Raw genomic sequence first — 22,483 nt, forward strand, 5'->3', positions numbered from 1 at the left:
CCTGCCACAATTTGTGGTAAAATGTGTGTGGTGTACAACTGCTACATCTGGATCCATTGTTCATCAAAGTGCACCAGTCACCTGTTTTGTCCGCTATAAGATGCGGCCACTGCCTTTCAGGGCTTATCTACAGCATTCTGTAATGTTGTAGATAAGCCCCCGATCCTACCTGCAAGAGAAGAAAAATAAGTTTTATTATACTCACCTGGGGGGGCAGTCCGGTCCGATGGGTGTCTCAGGTCTGGGTCCAACACCTCCCATTTTCTTATGATCACCGCTCTCCTGCTTTTTCATCGCTCCCTGACCACGTGCTCCTGTGCAGGCGCACTTATCTGCCCTGTTGATGGCAGAGGAAATTCCTGCAGTGTGCAGGCGTTGGGAAAGGTCAGAGAGGTCCCGTGCCTGCGCACTGCAGTACTTTGCTCTACCCTCAACAAGGCAGATAAGTAGACCTGTGCAGGAGCGCGATGCCGAAGAGCGATGAAGAAGCAAGAGGACGGCATCGCAAGAAGATGGGAGGTGCCAGACCCAGAACTGCAACATCCATCGGACCGGACCGGACCTGTTGAGGGCAGAGGAAATTCCTGCAGTGCGCAGGCGTTGGGAAAGGTCAGAGAGGTCCCGTGCCTGCACACTGCAGTACTTTGCTCTACCCTCAACAGGGCAGATAAGTATACCTGCGCAGGAGCGCGATGCCGAAGAGCGATGAAGAAGCAAGAGGGCGGCATCGCAAGAAGATGGGAGGTGCCAGACCCAGAACTGCAACATCCATCGGACCGGACCGGACCTGTTGAGGGCAGAGGAAATTCCTGCAGTGCGTAGGCGTTGGGAAAGGTCAGAGAGGTCCCGTGCCTGCGCACTGCAGTACTTTGCTCTACCCTCAACAGGACAGATAAGTACACCTGCGCAGGAGCGCGATGCCGAAGAGTGATGAAGAAGCAAGAGGGCAGCATCACAAGAAGATGGGAGGTGCCAGACCCGGAACTGCAACATCCATCGGACCGGACCGGACCAGCCCCCGGGTGAGTGTAATAAAACTTATTTTTCTTCACTTGTAGGTCGGAGAGGGGGCTTATCTACAGGATTATAGAATGCTGTAGATAAGCCCTGAAAGGCAGTGGCCGCATCTTATAGCGGCGTAAACAGGTCACAGGTTCCCTTTAACTCATGTAATATGTATTGCTCAGCATAATATAACCTCTCCACATAACACATTATTTATTAGAATTATTCAAACAAGTGAGAAAGCAGATCCATATATTGCAATTGTGACTTAATGGTCGGTGTGAAAAGGGGTTGTGCATTTCAAAGCATTTCACCACATTTTACGTGTTAAGCTGCTCACATAATAATGAAGTGGCTGAGGATTTGAATAAAACATTTTTTCATTTTTTATTTCTTATCTCCGTAGTGGAGATATTAGCTTGTAAAATTGATATATTACTTTTCCCATCAATCAAGGGGTTATTGTCAGAGATTCTTTTCTGGGGGTGGTCACTTTTATCCCTGTATGATGTTCCTCAATCACAAATAGAATGCATCATGCAGGAAAAAACAAAAGGAAATGTACGCATAAAATGTCAGAACCGCCTATCTCTGCGTGATGTTGTGTCTAACCAAGTCACACAAATCTCACATGGTGATTACTGTGTGGAGAGAAGAGAGCAGAGCTGTGTGTAATTACAAACACTTTTCTAATGCTTTGGTACCTGTAATTATTTGTGACAAGTGCTGATCACAAACTACACTTTTCATCTTACAGCATGACAGCGCACGAAGATGAAAACTGTAGTTTACGATTGCGCTTGTCATATACAGTGCTCTTCATCTATACCAGATACCAGCACAATATTTCCAGATACCTAGAATAGATACAGATTGATGTTTGTTATGACACAGCTCTGCTCTCCTCCCCTTCATAGTAATTAAAGGTAGTGATATCTGTGTGACCTGGTTAATAATAAATATTAATAATTTTATTTTTATAGCGCCAATATATTTGGCAACAGTTTACAATAAAGAGAGGATATGTACATGTAATGGGGACAACCAGACCGCGGGTAGCTGCATGCTGGGTCCGGAACTGAAAAGGTTGGATCCCCTGCTCCCGGAGGGGAAGCCTGAGTGAGCCGAACCTTCCCCTATTGCCTGGTGGAAGGGCTAGTGACGCGGACCTTCCTGCTGTCCCAGGAAGGTGGAGAGAGATGGAGAAAAAGAGAGCACAGCAGCGGGGGGATAAAAGAGGAAACCATGCGCAGCAGAGCAGTTTGGCACCAACCCAGGACAGCGCGTGGAGCGGTGAGCAGCATGTTTTGCTTCCCCTGCCCCCAACTCAGAGTATCGGTGCTGCAGCAGGCCCCATAGATAGAGCCCCGGTGCCTACAGAGGAGAGCTGTACAGAACAGAGCAGAGCTGTGCAGAACAGAGCAGAGCCATGCAGGACAGAGCAGAGCCATACAGGAAAGAGCAGACCATGCAGGACAGAGCAGAGCCGTGCACACAGAGCAGAGCCATGCAAAAGCCATAGAAAGGAGTACTCTGTCCTCGGAGCACCAGTATTGTGCAGGCCTGCATCTGCCGTCTCCCGCCGCCCACAGCTGGGACCAGAGAGAGAGAGAGACGTGCAGTGTGTGCCCGGTGACCGCCATAAAGTCAGGTGCCAGTCGTTTCAGAATCTTGAGTACCGCCTGCATGCTGCCTGAAAGAGATCGAGTGCATGACCGTTATCTACACCCTGACTTTGCTAGTGAATATCGGCCCAGACACTTGCGCCCTGACTTTGCCAGCGTATATTTGCAGAGCAACGTTGGGCTCATACAGGACTGTGACCCTCACTGTTGTCAGTCACTGCAGTATATGGACTAGGGGCAGAGGAAGGTACCGGAGACCGATCACTGTCGCCAGAAGGTGGGGTATTATTGTTTACCGGACCCCATTAAAAAGGTCACCATGCAAGCCGTTGTCGGTTCTATTTACTTCATGGACTGAGGAACCAGTGACTTTCATCGGAACCGCCATGATTTGTACCATTGTTCTTCAACGCACCATATCCTTTTGCCATTAACACTGTTAATCCCTTGTTTAACCCTTTACCTCCCTGTGTGGAGTATTCCCCTGTATATAAACCTGTTAACCCTTTCTCTGCCTCCTGTCCGTCACTGCATCCCACGTTCCTGCGATTTCTACACTTGGCGTAGTCGTTAGGATGCAGTCTATGGGTGCAGAGGTGGCAGACCAAGCGGTCGGGGGTGCCCTAAGGTCCAGTATATCGCTGGGGAAAATATTGGGTAACCTCCCTAAGTTTACAGGGAGCAACCTTCTGTTATGGATCTGGACTGAGCGAGTCAGGGGTATGTTGAGGATGTACCCCATGACCCCCGTAATGGAGGCAGAAATTGCCCTGATGGCCTTAGATGGAGAGGCCAAGGATTCTGTCATGCTACGACCCTCTAGGGAACGGGACACTTTAGACAAGGTGATAAAGATACTGGAGGAGACATACGGAGACCCCACAGAGGTAGGGAAGTTATGCATGTGCTTTTTTCACCGTGTCTAAAGGGAGGGGCGTCCATGACCCAATACATGAACGTGCTGCAGGAGATCCACGCTGCGATTGTTAAGCGGGATGGCATAGGCGTTGGACCCCTTGACATAGTGCTGCGAGACCAGTTAGTGACAGGCTTTGAGATGCGCTGCTTATGCAAGTCCTTCGTGAGCGCCTGCGAGCTAACCTACGCATGACTCTTTGAGAAGTGGAGGCAGAAGCATGCATAAGAGAACAGGAGCAGGGAGCTGCAGCCTTGACAGGGATGGTCCGGAGCTGCGAGGTATCCACCGAGAGCGAGGAAGAGCCGAAGTGGTCCCGTGAATTGCGGCAGGGAATGCAGAAAATATGGGAAGAAATTGGTTAGCCTGAAAGAAGCCCTTGTTGCTGTCTTGGAGTCCAATGCCACACCCCGAGGTAACTCATGGCAAAAGATGGACGAAGTAAGAGGAGAGGTGCGGAGCATGCAGAAAGCTTCAGCAGCAGATCCAGAATTTAACCCCGTATCGTGGGGTGAAGAGCAAAAGCAGAGAAGATATGCTTCCCTTAGAGGACGGTGATCCTGACCAAAGTGCTCACCAGACAGGCGCAGAGGAGGGTGTTAGATGTGTTGAAGACTGGGACACCTGTCCAGAAGTTGCCCTACCCGAGACACACAATGGGGAAGACCCGCTCACCCCTACGAAGGTCCTACTAATTGGAGAGAACGCCGCCCCTGGGAAAAATGGTATGGTGAGAAGAGAGGAGCCTCACCCAGAGTTAGACAAAGCCACAATGTCAAACGCAGAGAAAAGATGGAGAAGGTGTCGACTGTCTGCGGTGACCAGATGGAAGAGATGCAAAATGTACTGAGACCTTTCCTCCTGCAGCTGTGGAAGATACAGAGAAAGAATTTCTTGACCTGCCACATGATGACCCAGAAGAGGAACAGGCTCCAGAGATTGCTACTCCATGGAATCCAGAAGGACGGGACTCTGCGTTCCTGTGTAGATTATCAGAAGCTGAACGCCTGCACCGTGGGGGACTTGTATCCATTGCCAAGGATTGAGGAATCGTTGTCTGCTCTGGGAAACACAAAATACTTCTTGGCGTTGGATTTGGTTAGTAGGTACTGGTAAGTGCCCATGTTTGAACATGACCGGGAGAAGACAGCATTCATACTGTCCATGGGACTGTTTGAATTCAACTGGATGCCCTTCAGAGGTGCCCCCAGAACCTTCCAGCAACTGATGGAGAAGTGTTTGGGAGACAAACTTTGAGGCCACCCTCATCTACTTGGACGACATCATTGTCTCCACAGCCACCTTGGAGAAACATCTGCAAAGGCTGGGACAAGTGTTGAGTCGCTTGCAAAGGTACGGTCTGAAAGTGAAGCCGCAGAAGTGTCACCTCTTTCGCACACAGATTGAATACCTGGAACATGTTGTCTCTGCTGAAGGGGTGAAACCATCACGTGAAAAGATCGCGGCAATGCAAGACTATAGAGCCCGAAGACTATGAAAGATTTCCGGGTCTTCCTGAGAGTCACTGAGTACTACCGACGGTTTGTGAAGAACTTCACCCGCATTGTCAACCCCTTGTTAGAACTGTTGAAAGGAGTACCATCTGGTGCAAAGAATCAGACTATCCAGTTGGGGGGACTGCGAGGAAGAAGCATTCCGCGCCTTGAAAATGTCTCTCACTGAAGCTCCCGTAATGACTTACGTGGATTTCTCTCAGTTGTTCATCCTTCATATTGATGGGAGTCAACATGGTCTAGGAGCTGTGTTGTCGCAAGTACAAGGCAGAAAAGAGTGGGTAATCACGTATGCAAGTCAGTCTCTCCATTACTCTGAGCAAAACCCAGACGACTATAGTTCTTTCAAGCTGGAGTTGTTAGCGTTAGTGTGTGTCTCGACTGAGAAATTTGCTGGATATCTGTCTGGATCCGAGGTCTTGGTGCGCACTGACAACAATCTTCTAGCCCACCTGGAAAATGCAAAACTAGGGGCCCTGGGACAGCGGTGGGTGGCCCAGATGGCTAAATACCATTACAAGATTGCTTATAGGAAGGGAGCTGAGAATACACACACCCACGCCCTATCCAGAGTAACCCATGAGCAACCTGGGCTTAACTGGGATGAAGAGTTGGAGGCGGAAGAGATTCCTGAATTCTGTAGCTCCATCAGGACAGTGGCATCCACGCTGAAACAGGTCCTGGCAGCACTCAAAGAATACACCCTGGGGCGATCCCATGACGAGTGGGTATGGCTCCAACAGGAAGATGGGGAGCTCTCTCAGATGAGACAATGGTTGGCTCTAAAACAACTTCCCAACCAAAGGGAGAGAGACGTCCCCGGGGACAGATCCTTTGACAATGGGAAAGGCTCCAGCTCCAGGACTCCTGTACTGAAAGGTCCAGCTGAACCGAGAACTGGAAGTCTCCTGGCAAGTGGTAATACCTGAGACACTGCATCTCAAGGTAACAACGGAGGCTCATGAATGGGGGACCAACTTTGGTTCGGAGAAGACATTCCAGTGGCTACAGAAGCTTGTCTATCACCCTCGACTAAAGACTGTGGTCGAAGAGGCCTGCTGACAGTGGAGAAGCTGCGAGTTAGCTAAACCTGCCAAACAGAGAGCTCCCACGCAAACCATCATGACTTCAGCTCCTCTAGAGGTGTTGATGACAGACTACCTGACGATCAGTCCAACTCACATGGGATACGAACACCGTCTAGTGATGACTGACCACTTCGCCAAGTTCACCGTAGTAACCCCGACCCGGGATCAGACTGTCGAATCAGCAGTCCAGGCCATTTGTAGAGACTTCATCCAAGTGTACAGTTGTCCAAAGGAGATTCACTCTGATCAAGGTGCCTGTTTCCAAAGACATACTGATAGGGAATTTAGATTGTGAGCCCCATCAGGGACAGTGATGAAAATGTGTGCAAACTGTAAAGCGCTGCGGAATATGTTAGCGCTATATAAAAAAAATAAAGAAAGAAGAAGAAAGAAGATTTCCAGGGACGAGTGATGGAAGAACTGTATCGCATGTATCAGATTGGGAAATCTTGGACGACGCCTTATCATCCCCACGGAAATGGGGCCTGGAAATGTTTCAATCAAACCTTGAACCAGATGCTAAGAACTTTAGAAGATGACCGGAAAGTCCGCTGATTGTGATTGTGGCCTGTGATTGTGGCCGAATTAGTCTGGGTGTACAATAACCAAGTACATCACACCACTGGATTCACACCAAATACCTTGCTATTTGGCCGACCGGGGCGAGAAATCACTGAGCTGGAGTTGGATCCAAAGAAGGACTACCTGCAGACGGGGGGTATCCACCTGGGTTCGAGAACATCGTCATCATTTACAGACACTACATTGGTTTGTGCAAACTAAGTTTTGGGAACTAGAACATCCGGAGGTGACTCTCCTGCGCGGGACAGCTCTTAAGGTTGAAGTCAATGTTTTAGTCCGAGACAAACGCCCTTGAGGCAAGTTGGAGTACCAGTGGAAGAAGACCCTGTATCAGGTAAAGGTCCCATTACATTTAGCGATGCACCAGCGATCCCGACAATGGTACGACCCGGTCAGGATCGCTGGTGCATCGCTAAATGGTCGCTAGTGAGCTGCCAAACAGGCAGATCTCACCAGCGACGCAGCAATGCTCGACGGTCGTTACTTACCTGTCAGACGGCAGCGATGATGACGTCTTCCACCTGCATCCATGCGTCGCTCGTCGGCGCCAGCGGGACTCCAGCGAGAAGAAAGCGGCCCAGGACGTTCTCGCATGATCAGCGATATCCAGCGGGGGGGCCGGTCGGAGGTAAGTGTCACATGTAGCGAGATCGCTAGCGATGTCGCTGTTGCGCCCCAAAATTGGTGACGCTTTAGTGATATCGCTATGTGTAAAAGGCCCTTATAGCGAAGAATGAGCTCTGAAGGTCACATCTACGAAGTTCAACTGGAGGGAAAAGAAGATGCTCCTACTCGAATCGTGCATTAGAATATGCCATGTCCTGCGTGTCCTTACCCTTACAAATGTAAGAGGTGCAAAGTGTATCTGAAGCATCTCCTCCTGCAGCTGTAGATTATGATGAGGAAGAATTTCTCGACTCGCCACCCGTTGACCCAGAAGAGGGACAGGCTCCTGAAATGACTGATCCTTTAGACTTGGGCGCATTCCCGTCCTCACCTACTCAACCTGACTCCACTACCCAGCCCGATTTTACTACTCAAACTCACTAATGCCGCATTGAATGATCAACAGATGGAATACCCCCCAACTGATACAGTCAAGATCAATTTATTGGGCATAGGATCATCCAGGAAGAACTCTCGCCTGTGGAATGGGGAGCAAAAGGAGAGGGGGAGTGTAAGCAGAAGGACCGGGCTGGGGGTACCTTTTTTGCGCCGGGTCCGGAACTGTCGAGGCTCTCCCCTCTGTTGTCCGGGGGGAAAGCTAAGAGAACCGGACGAACCTTTGCACTTGGCAGCAGGGGGTGTGTCTGAGGTAAAAAAGCAGAAGCGCACATGGAAACAGGCAGACTTGGTGGGAACTGACAGCGCGCAGCAGGGGGAGGTGAGTGCTCTGTCCCTCGAGCACCATAGCAGCGCAGGCCTGCGCTCCAGCATCCCCACTGCCACCCGCAGAGACTGTGAACTGAGAAACACTGTGTGCCCGTTGGCCCCCCGTGTACCAAGGTGCCAAACGCTCCGGGCTTGTGAGCACCGTGCGCGTGCTTCTTAAGAAGCACCAGCTGTGTGACCTTGAACGGAATACTGACCCCCAGTGCATATTTGTTGGGCCATGTTGGCCTCCGACATTGCTGTGGCCTGTGCCTTCTGCTGGACTGAGGAGGAGACACCAAAGACTCACCGCTGCCGGAAGGACGCAGCTCATCGTTGTCTTCAGGACTACACTAGATTAACCCTGTGCCGACCGTTGTTGGTGCCAACGCTTGTTTCATGGACTCTACAGTTTGGAATTTGTTGGATTGGATAAGTGATATCTTAAGAACTGCTACCATCATTGCTCCCCTGCATTTTGTTCAAACTACATACCTGTTATTATCAGCTACCTGCATTATCCCTGTTTAACCCTCTAGATCCCTACGTGGAGGACAAATCTGTTAAAGTAAACTACGTTAACCCTTGCTCTGTCTACTGTCCATCACTGCATCCCGCAACCTGCTCACACCTACGACATCCCCTGGAAGTTTTCAGCTCTCTATTCCCCAACCCTTGAAAGAAAGGGGAAATTCCACCCTAACCACACACAAGCCATGTGCCTGATTGTTCGCATTTCTAAATTACTGGCATTTGAAATGCTGCCAATCCGGATTGGTGTAGACCACCAGTTTAAAAAACTTATGTTGGTGGCTACGCGCAGTACATTGTTCCCAGCTGCCACAAATTTGTCAGGTAGGCCATCCCTGCCCTGCACAATAACATTTCTGGCTGGATAAGATGTGCTCTGTGCAATGCCATCACTGGCAAGCTCCATGATACATAGACCAGTAAGTGTGAACAGGGACGTTACATCTTCCTAACTGTCCACTGGGTCAATGTGTTGGCGGCTGGGACAGAGGAGGAAGGGGCTTCAGTAAATATCCTACCACCACCGAGGATTGCTGGATGTTTCTCAGTACATGTTGCCTCCTACTCCACTTTCTCAACCACCTCCTCATCCAGTCACAGTGAGCCCTGCACCACCAATTTCAGCACAACCAAGGGGAAGCAGGCTGGTCTGCAACTCTTGTTTTGGGGGACAAATCCCCCACCATGCAGGAGCTGTAGACGGAGATCAAACAGAAGACAGAATAGTGGTTGGTGCCCATGAACCTTAAGCACGGCCTGGTATTTTGCGATAATGAACGAAATCTGGTATCGGCTCTGGGCCAAGCTGGTTTGATTCACATCATTCACCTGGCTCATGTGCTAAACTTGGTGGTGTAGAACTTCCTGAAGAGCTAACCAAATAAGTATGATTTGCAGCTGAAAGTGCATGCAATGTGTCCACACTTTTGGCATTCTCATCCTGCTGCTGATAGCCAATCTGTACAGCAGCGTCACTTCTGCCTCCCAGCTCACCATCTCATATGTAATTTACAAACAAGGTGAAACTCCACCATACATTTGCTGGAGAGACTGTGCAAGCAACTGCAGGCAATAGTGGAGTTTTAACTGCAGCACACGCCCCAGTCGCTCTGCGGAACACCACTTCACCACGAATCAATGGGTCTCCATGCGAGTTGATTGTGCCATGTTGCGCTGCTTTGAATATTCTAACAAAATGGCCAGCACTGATTACATAAAATCAAAGAATTATAGAATGGTAGAGTTGGAAGAGACCTTCCGGGTTATCTGATCCAACCCCCTGCTCAAAGCAGTTATTCACTAAATCATCCCAGACAGATGTCTGTCCAACCTCTGTTTGAAGACTTTCATTGAAGGAGAACTCGCCACCTCTTGTGGCAGCCTGTTCCACTCATTGATCACCCTAACTGTCAAAAGGTTTTTTCTAATCTGTGTCTCTTCCCATTCAATTTCATCCTATTGCTTCTAGTCTTTTCTTGTACAAATGGGAATAAAGATAATCCTTCTACAGTGTGACAGCCCTTGAGATATTTGTAGACAGCTATTAATTCTCCTCTCAGTCTTCTTTTTTGCAAGCTAAACATTCCCAAATCCTGTAACTGTTCTTCATAGAACATGGTTTGCAAACTGGTCACCATTCTGGTCACTCTTCTCTGAACTTGCTCCAGTTTGTTGATGTCTTATTTAAAATGTGGTCCCCAAAACTGGACACAGTATTCCAGATGATGTCTGACCAAAGAGGAGTAAAGGTCAATAATGACTTCACATGATCTAGACTGTATGCTTCAGTTAATACATCCCAGAATTGTATTTGCCTTTTTTGCTGCTGCATCACACTGTTGACTCATGTTGAGTCTGTGATCTAATAGTATACTGAAGTCGCTTAGCCTTATTCCTCCCATTCTGTACATGATTTTTTCACTTTTATTGCCCATATGTAGTATTTTGCATTTTCCCTGTTAAAAGCCATTCTGTTAGTTGCTGCTCACTGCTCCAGTTTATATATATCTTTTTGCATCCTCTCTTCTTTAGTATTAGCCATCCCTCCTAGCTTTGTGTCTTCAACAAATTTAATCAGTTTACCCTCAATTCCTTCATCTAATCATTGATCAAGATGTTGAACAATACAGGGCCCAGGACAGGACACCTGTTAGGGTTGTGGATCGCACTAAATATAAAATATAAGGAAGTGCGATCGCAACCCGGGTCCACCGTGCAGAGATGGAAAACTGCTGCTTAGTAATGGCAGAGTACTAACTAAACACCGGCGGGTTAACCATTCACCCGATGTGTACGGGAGCAAACTCTGTTGCTTCACAGAGCCGCTGTAACAAATGCCAGAGCCTGTTAACGTCACAGGACTTGGCGGAGTGAGCGCTAGTGTACAGTCTCAGGACTCAGCAACAAAGATGCTGGGTTAGAGTCCTTCTAGACCACTAGCACTCAGCGCCGCAACTGCGGTGCCAGGTAGAAGCTAAACTAACAGAAAACTGCACTGAAGTGCATACAGTGCCGTACTGGCGGACGCCACTAACCAGCCTAGACTCAGGACTGGAAAGTGCACTCTAATGGTACAGAAGTGCACACGGCGCCGCGCTGACAGGCACTGCAGTAGATGCGGTACAAGGGTGCCTTAAAGCTTGGCGCACACTGGCGCTAGCAAGTGTGAGGAGCAGGGAGCACTGTGGCGCTAGGCAGTGTTACAACTCGGCGCTGGCTGTAAACTCTAACCCTACCAACATGCGTATCAAAGGGAAGGGGTTTCATAATAAGTCAGTCAGCATTTCACAAGCATCCATCAACACACACACCTCTACCAAATACTGTGTATACTAGTGTATGCTAGTATACACTAGTATACTGTGTATACTAGCGCATGGCTGAGCGGCCATGCGAACCTTTTGTAGCAGCGTCCTTCCGGGACCTTCCTGATGCTCCAATCCGAGCTGGAGAGGGACATGAGCATGTGACCTCCGATCTACAATGAGAGATCATCCCACGGGCATGCTCAGTAGACCGAAAGGAGGACTTAGTCCCTGGAGTAGATCACTGCTGACCAGCATGCGTTGCTATAGCTGAACCATAGGTGGCAGCTGCAACCAAACCCACAGTGCTAGTCTGAGCAGAGCGCCGAGATCGACGAGTCTGCTGCGTAGCCTCCTCTGCGGCCGTAGAGGAAAGGGATTCCTGCTGTGCAGCGACAGGAACCCGACGCCTAGCAACACCTTCTTCCCCTTTTTGAAGATAGGAACAACATTTGCTCTTCTCCAGTCTTCTGGGACTTCTCCTGTTCTCTAAAAATTTTCAAAGATTGTGGAGAGTGGTTAAAAAAGTTATTCTGATATCTCCTTCAGTACTCTGGGACGTAATTCATCTTGACCTGGAGACTTGAATTCATTTATGTTAGCCAAGAATTCCCTTGCGAACTTTCTGTTTATAGATAGCCTGGATTCTTCTTTTCCTTTAATATGACAGTGAAGATCAGTTGATGTTACATTTCCTTTCTGAGAGAAAACAAATGCAAAATAGAAATTAAAATTTCTGCCTTCTCAACATCCTTTCTTACCATTTCATCATTTTCATCCTGTAGAAATGCTATAGCATCTTTGACTTTTCTTTTACTTTTGACATATCGCCAAAATCCTTTTTTATTGTTTTTTACACCTCTTGCAAGACTTAATTCATTGTTAGCTTTAGAAAATCTGATTCATGCCCTGCAGATTCTGCAGACAGCATTATATTCTTCTTTTGATATGCCTCCATCTTTCCATGTGATAAACATTTCTTCCTTTTTAGCATGTGTTTAAGTTCTGTGTTCATCCATCCTGGTTTCCTTAAATGCTTCCTATTCTTCCTTCTTTTCGGAATTGTTAACGATTGTGCTATGGAAGATTTACATCAGAGTTACTATCCTACTTCTATGTCTGCTTGAAGAAACCCTCCAGGCAATGATGGATGAAGTGGGGTGGCACAGTGAAATGGAGCTACCATGACAGTGAGGAGCCTGAAGTTTCTGATTGCTCCTACAATTTAATGGTGTTTTTTTATTCCTTCTGGAAGAACAGAGGTTAATTGGCCATGTTAGAAATCTCTGTGCTTGTGTGCTCGCAGGTGAGCTCAGTTAGTCACTCTTTTCCCCTTTATAATCTGGGCTCTGTTGCAAATCCTTGCCAGAGTTAGCATTTGCTGCATGGCTTGTGGAGGGAGAGGAGTTCATATGAGAAAGCATGTTGGAGGAGTTATCTGTGACTGTTGCTTGGTTTGTATGTGTGGTAATTCCCTATCCTTCTCTATTTTGATTTATTCCCCTACCTCCACCCCCCAGTTAATTTTTCTTTTATATGTGAGTGAATATTTTTTATGCCTGGAATTTTCAGTTAACCCTTGTTTGTATTGCCTTTTCAGGTTGGTGTACTACGGTGCACAGTAGCACCCTTCTTCCCTGGGTGAGGGAAGAGAACAGACGGAGGGCTGACTCAGGGGATAAGTTAAGAGTGGAGGCCCTGGTATCTTCACCTTCAGAAGTATCATGGGGAATAGGGCGAGCTAGGGCACCCCCTAGTGTTCGAGACAGTGAAGGAGCCCCCTGTTCACCCGACAGTTGTGTTGTCACAGCTCTGACGTAACCATTTTTTCTGATTCATTATGGATCCAATCGCTGCTCTGACAGGGCAAATGTGGCAATTCAGTCTAGAGGTGGCAGATGTACACATGCTATTGCAGCATTCTAATACATCTGGTGTGGGACTCTTATCTCTCAGGCAAACCATAGTGGAGCCCAAGATCGCTTTGCCTGACAGGTTCTCTGGGGGCATGACAAGTTTTCTGTGTTCCAGGAGGCCTAACTATACTTCAGTTTAAATCTGGTTTCCTCAGGTACAGAGTGGCAACATGTGGGGATAGTAATCTCGCTCCTCCAGGGGGATCCCAAGCATGGGCATTTTCTCTCCCATCTTACTCTCAGTTGCTTCAGTCAGTAGAGGAACTTTTTCTGGCACTGGGCCTTATATATAATGACCCCAATCGCATCTCCTTAGCACACTGCACCAACTTCAGCAATGAGACCGGCCAGTGGAGGAGTATTGCTCTGAGTTTTGGAGGTGGGCCATAGACACTAAGTAGAATAAGCCTGCGCTCCGTAGTCAGTTCTGTGAGGTGCTTACAGTAAGAGTGAAAATGCTTTAGCCCTTTATGAGACTCCAGTCTCTCTGAAGGCAGCCATGTCTCTGATGATCCGGGTTGATCGACATCTTCGCCAGAGACATAGGGAGTCACCTCTGTGTGACGGAGGTTCGGGGTCAAGTGAGGTCAGTACTGGGCCTTCTGAGAAACCCATGCAGGAGGGTGTGGCACCTCACTCTGGTAAACTGCCTGTTGTCCGGCATAAAGGGGAGTGTGTTTCTATTGTGGTAAAAAGAGCCACTTTGTGGTCACATGTCCCTCCCAATTACATAGTAAACAACTGCTAGGTGGCCTGATTACAGGGAGGTTAGCAACCCAGGTGTCCTCATCACATCCGTGGGTAGGACACAATTTTTCCTACCGGCTGTAATCCACCTGGATGGGTATAAGGTGGATGTAACTGCATTTCTGAACTGTTGGCAGAGTTTAATTTGATCAACATTAAGTTTGTCTAGGTCCAAGGTCACAATCCACATACTCTGTCCAGACCCACACCCATAATCACCATCGACTCCGTCCCCTAAGACAAGGGTATCTTACTGAAGTAGACCGAGACTTATGGCTTCAGGTGGGGGATATGTACTCTGAGGTGATAGACTTATGTGCTAGAGGGTCTGCCCTCCCCTGTGTTACTGTGACTTTCTTGGCTTGCTCTGCATAATAATGTGATTGATTGGCAGACTCAGGAAGTAGTAAAATGGAATGGGTATTGTCAAGGACACTGCTTGGGTACCCGGTTTTCTAGGGTGGATACCCAGTCTATGTTGAGTTACCTGTCGGATTTTGGGGACGTGTTCTCAGAGCAGGGGTGCTAAGAGCTCTCTCCCCATCATCCTTATGATTGCACCATAAATCTTGTCCCTGGTGCCAAGCTGCCTAAAAGCAGACTCTATAATATCTCTGATCCAGAGAGGCCTGGCTAAAGGTCATATCAGATCATCCTCATCCCCTGTTGCCATGGGGTTCTTTTTTCTAAAGAAAAAAGATATGGGGTAATACTTGTGTATGTGAATGTACAATCCCTTAAAATGTTAATTTTATTGGGGTACTTAAGTTAAAACACACCAAGAAAAGCCCCGTGTAAAGTGTAAAACTGTGTGAACATATGTGTCTCAATAAGAGACCAAACACAGCCAACAATCTGCATCACCCTATCCTTCATCTCTCCCTTACTCCGTAATATCTAGTCACTACGGTATAGATAAGTAATGAAATAAAGGTAGAAAAGGTTCACAGTTTACTGTGAGTCTCTAACCTTAGCAATAGTAGTGGATGGAATCTTCAATTAGTCTTTGTTAAACCCTTAACGACCACTAATACACCTTATAATGGCAGCACATAAGGGTACTTATGCCACAGCGCCATTTTTTAACGGCGCTGAGGAATAAGGGTATAGTGCTCCCAGAATCAGAATTTCTCCAGAGTCTCAGCTACCAGGGGTAGCTGAGACCACTAGAGAACATGATTCGGGTCGGTTTTTACCGTCCCTGGTGTTGCGATCGCCGTTATTAACAGTATAACGATGACCTGAAAAAAGTCTGATTTTCTATTTCATTTCTCTCTCTTCCACCAACACATTGAAAACTCTCATCAGGAGACATTTATCAGGTTCAGTGAGCAAAAATTAACTAATAAATGCTCAGCTGCCGCTAGACAGTTAAGTCAAAAACACAATGGAGATACTACAGCCTGCATTATTACAGGTATAGAAAAATTAAGAAACCTTTGAGAGGAGGAGATTTACATAACAAACTTTTTAATCAAGAAGTTTGGTGGATATTTGAATTAAATACTAGAATCCCTCAAGGATTTAATAACAAACATGATTTAATATATCATTATTAATATTGCAAACTAAAATTGTGATATATTTGTATAAATTATTTCTATATATATTTAATTTTTTTTTCTTTTTTTTTTTTTTCCTTCCACCTGACATGATGTTTGGTTAATTGAGCCCTACAGCATGAATTAAACTCCAAGATATTGAATTGAGAATGGAGAAAAGGATGAACTGTTATGTGAAAAATAGGAAAATATATGGATCAGCTAAATTTTATTATGATTGTCAATGAATGAATTTGGTTGTAATGAATTTGTACCATGTATTATATGTATCGTTAAAGTTTCACTTGTGTAAGTAAGAACTTGTGACATGTAATTGGTGGTTCTATACCACATGACTGCACAGGACATGACATAAAAATCTATTCAGTGTTAAAATAGTATGCAATAAATAAGGATTAAATTCTGAAATGCGTATACTCGATTTGCACATTTTTTCTGGCCATGTAAACTGGTCTGACTCTTTAATTCTTCGATAAAGACTTCGGACTTTTATTCAACACGCTGGATATTTTTCTACTTCTACGAATAGTTTCCTAACTGCAGCACTGCAAGTTTCCTTGCGTGGTATCCATTGAGAAAGTGAGCTGATATTTTTCTCTCTTTTTAGCATCCCCATACTTATGGTACATCAGGGGACTATGGATGATATTAATAATAATAATAATTATTTTTATTTCTATAGCGCCGACATATTCCTCAGCACTTTACATTTCAGAGGGGACTTGTACAGACAATAGACATTACAGAATAACAATAATCGCATAGATCATAACAGATACCAAGAGGAATGAGGGCCCTGCTCGCAAGCTTACAATCTATGAGGAAAAAAAGGGAGACACGAAAGGTGGGTGGTAACAGTTGCCCTGATTGTATGGACCAGCCATAATGTTAAGTCTGTAACAGTACAGACACAGAGGGCTAAGGCTGGTTTCACATTTGCGTTTTTTTTTCGCGGTAATTTAGCGCTAAATAGCGCATGCGTTTTTTTCCTATACTTTGCATGGGATGCGCTTATGTGCGCATACACATGCGTTTGTACGCGTTTTACCGCGCATGCGTTTTTTTGCGGTATGCGCTCGGGCGCACAAAATGCAACTTGTTGCATTTTTTGTGCGTCCGATTTGCCTCAAAAAAACGCATGCGTTTTTTTACAGCAAGACACCCATTATAAGTCTATGGTGAGCATATGTGCGCATTGGCATGCTTATGTATGCGTTTTTTTGCACATGCGTTTTTTTTTTTACCATTAGTTTAGACAATGGAATTTAGGGGTTTGGGTAAAGTTAGGGTTAGTTAAGGGGGTTTAGGGTTAGGGTTAGGGTCAGGGTCAGGGTTAGGGTTAGGGTTAGGGTCAGGGTTAGGGTTAAGTATGGTTTGGTTAAGGGTTAGGGTCAGGGTTAGGGTTAGGGTTAGGGTCAGGGTTAGGGTTAAGTATGGTTTGGTTAAGGGTTAGGGTCAGGGTTAGGGTTAGGGTCAGGGTTAGGGTCAGGGTTAGGGTTAAGTATGGTTTGGTTAAGGGTTAGGGTCAGGGTTAGGGTTAGGGTTAGGGTTAGGGTCAGGGTTAGGGTTAGGGTTAAGGTTAAGTATGGTTTGGTTAAGGGTTAGGGTCAGGGTTAGGGTTAAGTATGGTTTGGTTAAGGGTTAGGGTTAGGGTTAGGGTCAGGGTTAGGGTTAGGGTTAGGGTCAGGGTTAGGGTTAAGTATGGTTTGGTTAAGGGTTAGGGTCAGGGTTAGGGTCAGGGTTAGGGTTAAGTATGGTTTGGTTAAGGGTTAGGGTCAGGGTTAGGGTTAGGGTTAGGGTCAGGGTTAGGGTCAGGGTTAGGGTTAAGTATGGTTTGGTTAAGGGTTAGGGTCAGGGTTAGGGTTAGGGTTAGGGTCAGGGTTAGGGTTAGGGTTAAGGTTAAGTATGGTTTGGTTAAGGGTTAGGGTCAGGGTTAGGGTTAAGTATGGTTTGGTTAAGGGTTAGGGTTAGGGTTAGAGTTAGGGTCAGGGTTAGGGTTAGGGTCAGGGTTAGGGTTAGTAAAGTCATGGTTTGGGTTAGTGTGAGGGGCCACCTAATGTTGGAAAAAACCGCAAACGCGGTAAAAACGCACTAAAAACGCATACAAACGCATAAAAACGCTGCGTTTTTTTCATGCATGCTCATAAAAATGCTTGAAAAAAACGCAGCAGTTGTATGCTTTTGTATGCGTTTTTCAATGCGTTTTTTTGCGGGAAAAACGCGCTGCAAAAAAAAGCAAGTGTGAAACAGGCCTAATGGATGCATAAAGCATGTGGGAACATGATGCGGGGAACCTGGTTATGGTAAAAACTTTTGTCTGTGCCACGCAGGGATAGATTAGGTTAATGTGTTGAGGCGGTAGGCCAGTCTGAATAAATGTGTTTTCAGGGCAAGCTTAAAATTGTGGGGATTGGGGACTAATCGTATTGACCTGGGAAGTGCATTCCAAAGAATTGGCGCAGCACGTGTATAGTCTTGGAGACGGGAGTGGGAAGTTCTGATTATTGTGGATGCTAACCTCAGGTCATCAGCAGAATGGAGGGCGCGGGTAGGATGGTATTCTGAAACGAGGGAGGAGATGTAGGGTGGTGCTGAGCCGTGGAGTGCTTTGTGGGTGAGGGTAATAAGTTTGTACTGGATTCTGGAGTGGATGGGTAGCCAGTGTAATGACTGGCACAAGGTAGAGGCAGAGAGAGGTAGAGGTAGACTTGTGTTTTGAAACTGTTAAACTGTAAAGCACTGCGGAATATGTTGGCGCTATATAAATAAAGATTATTATTATTATTATTAGAGGCACCGGTGTAATGATTGGCGAGGAATATGATCCTGGCAGCAGCATTCAAGACAGATTGGAGGGGGGAGAGTTTGGTAAGAGGGAGACCGATTAGATGAGAGTTACAATAGTCGAGACGAGAATGAATAAGAGAAACAGTAAGAGTTTTTGCGGAGTCAAAAGTAAGAAAAGGTCGAATTCTAGAAATGCTTTTGAGGTGCAGATAACAAGAGCGGGACAGTGATCGTATGTGGGGGACGAAGGAAAGCTCGGAGTGAAGTATGACCCCAAGACATTGGGCATGTTGCTGGGGAGTAATAGTGTAACCACACATGGAAATGGCAATGTCTGGTATAGGTACATTAGTAGCGGGAGGAAACACAAGGAGTTCAGTCTTTGACAGGTTCAGTTTCAGATATAGTGAGGACATGATGTTAGACACAGCGTTTAGACAATTGCTGGTGTTTTCTTGAAAGGCAGGTGTGATGTCAGGAGAAGAAGCATATAATTGGGTGTCATCAGCATAGAGATGGTGCTGGAAAGCAAATCTACTGATTGTTTGACCAATAGGGGCAGTGTACAAAGAGAAGAGGAGGGAGCCTAGGACTGATCCTTGAGGAATAACAACAGTAAGGGGAAGATGAGAGGAGGAGCCAGCAAAAGATACAGTAAAGGAGCGGTCAGAGATAGGAGGAAAACCAGGAGAGAACGGTGTCCTTGAGGCCAATGGAACGGAGCATAGTGAGGAGGAGCTGATGATCCACAGTGTCGATTGCTGCAGAGAGATCCAAGAGAATTAGCATGGAGCAATGGCCATTTGATTTAGCTGTTAGTAGATCATTAGAGACTTTAGTGAGGGCAGTTTCAGTAGAGTGTAAAGAGCGGAAACCGGATTGGAGAGGGTCGAGAAGAGAGTTATCAAAGAGATAGCGGATAAGACAGGAGTGGACCAGACGTTCCAGGAGTTTAGATATAAAGGGAAGATTAGAGACAGGTCTATAGTTAGCGGCACAGTTTTGGTCGAGGGATGGTTTTTTAAGTAGTGGATGTATGATGGCATGCTTAAATGAGGAGGGAAAGATACCAGAAGAGAGAGAGGTTAAATATTTTAGTTAGGTGAGGGGTGACAGCAGGGGAAAGGGACTGGAGTAGATGTGACGGAAATGGGTCACTGGTGCAAGTGGTTGGGCGAGAAGATGCAAGGAGCCTGCTTACTTCTTCTTCTGTGACTGGTTCAAAATCAGAGAGAGAGCAAGATGCAGTGGGGGAGGGAGGACAGTGCATGGTATGAGGTGATTGGGAGATAATTTCCTGTCGGATCTGGTCAATTTTTTCTTTGAAGAAATTGGCCAGATCATCAGCTCGAAGCTCCATGGTTGGGGCTTGTACTTTTGGGTTGAGTAGAGAATGAAAAGTGTCAGAGATGTTTAGGGTTATTGGACAGTGAGGTGATGAGGGTGTTGAAATAGGTTTGTTTTGAGAGGTGAAGGGCAGTGTGGTATGTTCGAAGCATAAACTTATAATGGATGAAATCTTCGGGTAGGTTGGATTTTCTCCACAGACGTTCGGCGCACCTGGAGCACCGCTGCAGGAAACATGTTTGCAGGGTGTGCCAGGGTTGTCGCTGTCTGTGTTGTGGTGTTCTATGTATAGGATGTGCAAATTCATCCAGGGCACTTTGAAGTGTTTCATGGTAATGCTTCAATGCAGAATGAGGACATGAGAGGGAGGAGATAGGGGCCAATGAAGACTGCAAGTTCTTCATAAGTTTCTGGGTGTTAATGGCCTGTATGTTTCTATAAATATGGACAGTGGGGGTAACCTGAGCAGCCTGGCAGTTCTTGATAGAAAATCAAAGAAGGTTGTGGTCAGAGAGCGGGAGAGGGGAGTTTGCAATATCATCCACTGCACAAAGCCGAGAGAAGACCAAGTCGAGGGAGTTTCCATCTTCATGCATTGGAGAATTAGTAAGCTGCAAAAGGCCAAACGAGGAGGTTAGAGATAAAAGGTGAGTAGCAGATGGGGAGAGGGGAAGAGCAATGGGGATGTTGAAATTGCCCATGATGAGGGTAGGGATGTCACAGGAGAAAAAATATGGAAGCCAAGTGGCAAAATGATCCAGGAACTGATGGGAGGGGCCAGGAGGATGATATACCACCGCCACTCGCATCAATAAGGGGGTGTAGAGTCTGACGGCAAGGACCTCAAAAGAAGGGAAGACAAGTGAGGGTACTTGAGGGATAACCTGAAAGGTACATTTTGGTGATAGGAGCAGACCAACGCCTCCACCTGCTCTATTGTCTGATCTTGGGGTATGAGAGAAGTGTAGTCCACCATATGAAAGAGCAGCAGCAGCGGTAGTGTCTGACTGCTGGATCCAGGTTTCAGTAAGAGACAGAAGGTTAAGAGAATTAGAAAGGAAGAAGTCATGAATGAAGGAGAGTTTGTTACACACTGAGCGAGAATTCCAAAGGGCACAATTAAGAGAGACAGATGGCAGGCAGGGAATATATACCCTCCGTCAGGCGCAATATAGATTCTCCTCAGTTCATGCGCAATGTGCCTGACAAGCACAGGTCAGAAAACCACCTATAGTAGCTACATATTTCAATTTCAGGACTATAGAAGTAGTCAGTGACCTTCATAGGAATGTATTAAAAGAGATTACACCAAATCAGATGCAAAAAAAAACATTTATTAACCATAAACTTATTAAAACTAAAAGTACCACTTTTCGGTAGTACCGCCAAATAGGCTCCAGTTATCTTTACTTAACTATTGCTTAAATATAAAATTATGGAAAAAAACTTAAAGGATATTGCACTTAGATGTTACTTAATTATTTTCTACTCATCTTCAGTGGTTTCAATTGCAGCAGAAGCAGCACAGGTACACTTAGAAAAGCAAGGCTGGCAGACGAAAGTTGCATGGGAAAGGCAGATTCATTCTTTACATATTTTGCAGTCATATTTAGAAAGCCTTCTGAAACCAGATACAAATGAGCAGGTAGTACAACTGCGTCTTTTAGAAGGTGGTAGAGTCGGTGTTTGTTCTGGAACGTCCTTGGGACGTCCTTTGTATTTTTATCTTTGCCCAAATAATAAGCTAGATCTGTGTCTGTTTCCTCTGTATCAGTGTCATCACCATCCTGCTCTGTTCCAGAATCAGTGTTACATTCTGCTACCTCATCTTCAGATGAAATGTCACTAGATTCCTCTAAATCCTCAGTTACTGCTGGTTCTTCCTCATCATCTTCTAACAAAAAAATCTTCATTTCTTCTAAATGAAGGGGTTTAGATGAATCATACTGTTTTCTGGCCATTGCAGCAGAAAATCTGAAGCAAGAGAGAAAGAGTATGTGTTAGGGCGCAATGTGCCTTAGAAGCCACCCTCCTTTTGTCTAAGAAAACAGTACTTATGTACACTAACTTAGCATTAATCCTTCATAAAACAAGCTAAATACACAATCGTGATGAATAAAAAAAGAAAATACTAACCTTTCAATTTGTGTTGAAATCAGGCGCAATGTGCCTGAGAAGCCAAAGTGTTGATATCTGCTCACTAGAAGGTCTGCTGAGTCACTGTAATATCAGGTTTCACAGAGCCTGTAGAGTCAGGAGATAACTAGGAGGGGTGGGGTTTTCTGATAAGTGGGCAAGGAGAGAGAAGTGAAACTAATTACTGTGTGCCTGTCAGATCTATTGCGCCTGACGGAGGGTTAATAAGATTAGAGGGGTTTCTGAGTGTAGCAGTTGGGGGGTTTGACTTTCTATAATATGGGGGACCAGGGTTGGGAGCAATGTCTCCTGCAACTAGGAGAAGGAAGATAGAAAGAGTGAGCATATGGTTAAATGATTTGTGAGAGTGTCTCTGATGTTGAATGGTTGGATACATCTGGATGGTCACATAGAAAAATTTATGGTTGATGAGCTATCATTTGCTCTTTCTGACATGCCTAGTATTCACCAAACGTGGGTTTTAAATATGGCTCCCCACTGGATGTGCATGTCCCTTAAAAAACTAACCTTCAAATGATAGAGACCTAATAA

General features: G+C 46.1%; 1 protein-coding gene across 1 annotated transcript in view; it reads right to left on the reverse strand.

The window, feature by feature from the left end:
- The window catches only part of LOC141059044 (bactericidal permeability-increasing protein-like), a 203,766-nt gene that overhangs the window by 31,779 nt on the left and 149,504 nt on the right, over positions 1-22,483 (reverse strand). The window lies entirely within an intron of this gene.

The sequence above is a fragment of the Dendrobates tinctorius genome, unplaced genomic scaffold (genome assembly GCF_039654945.1).
Source record: "Dendrobates tinctorius isolate UK_male_01 unplaced genomic scaffold, ASM3965494v1 ptg000223l, whole genome shotgun sequence".
In the NCBI taxonomy this organism is placed as follows: Eukaryota; Metazoa; Chordata; class Amphibia; order Anura; family Dendrobatidae; genus Dendrobates; species Dendrobates tinctorius.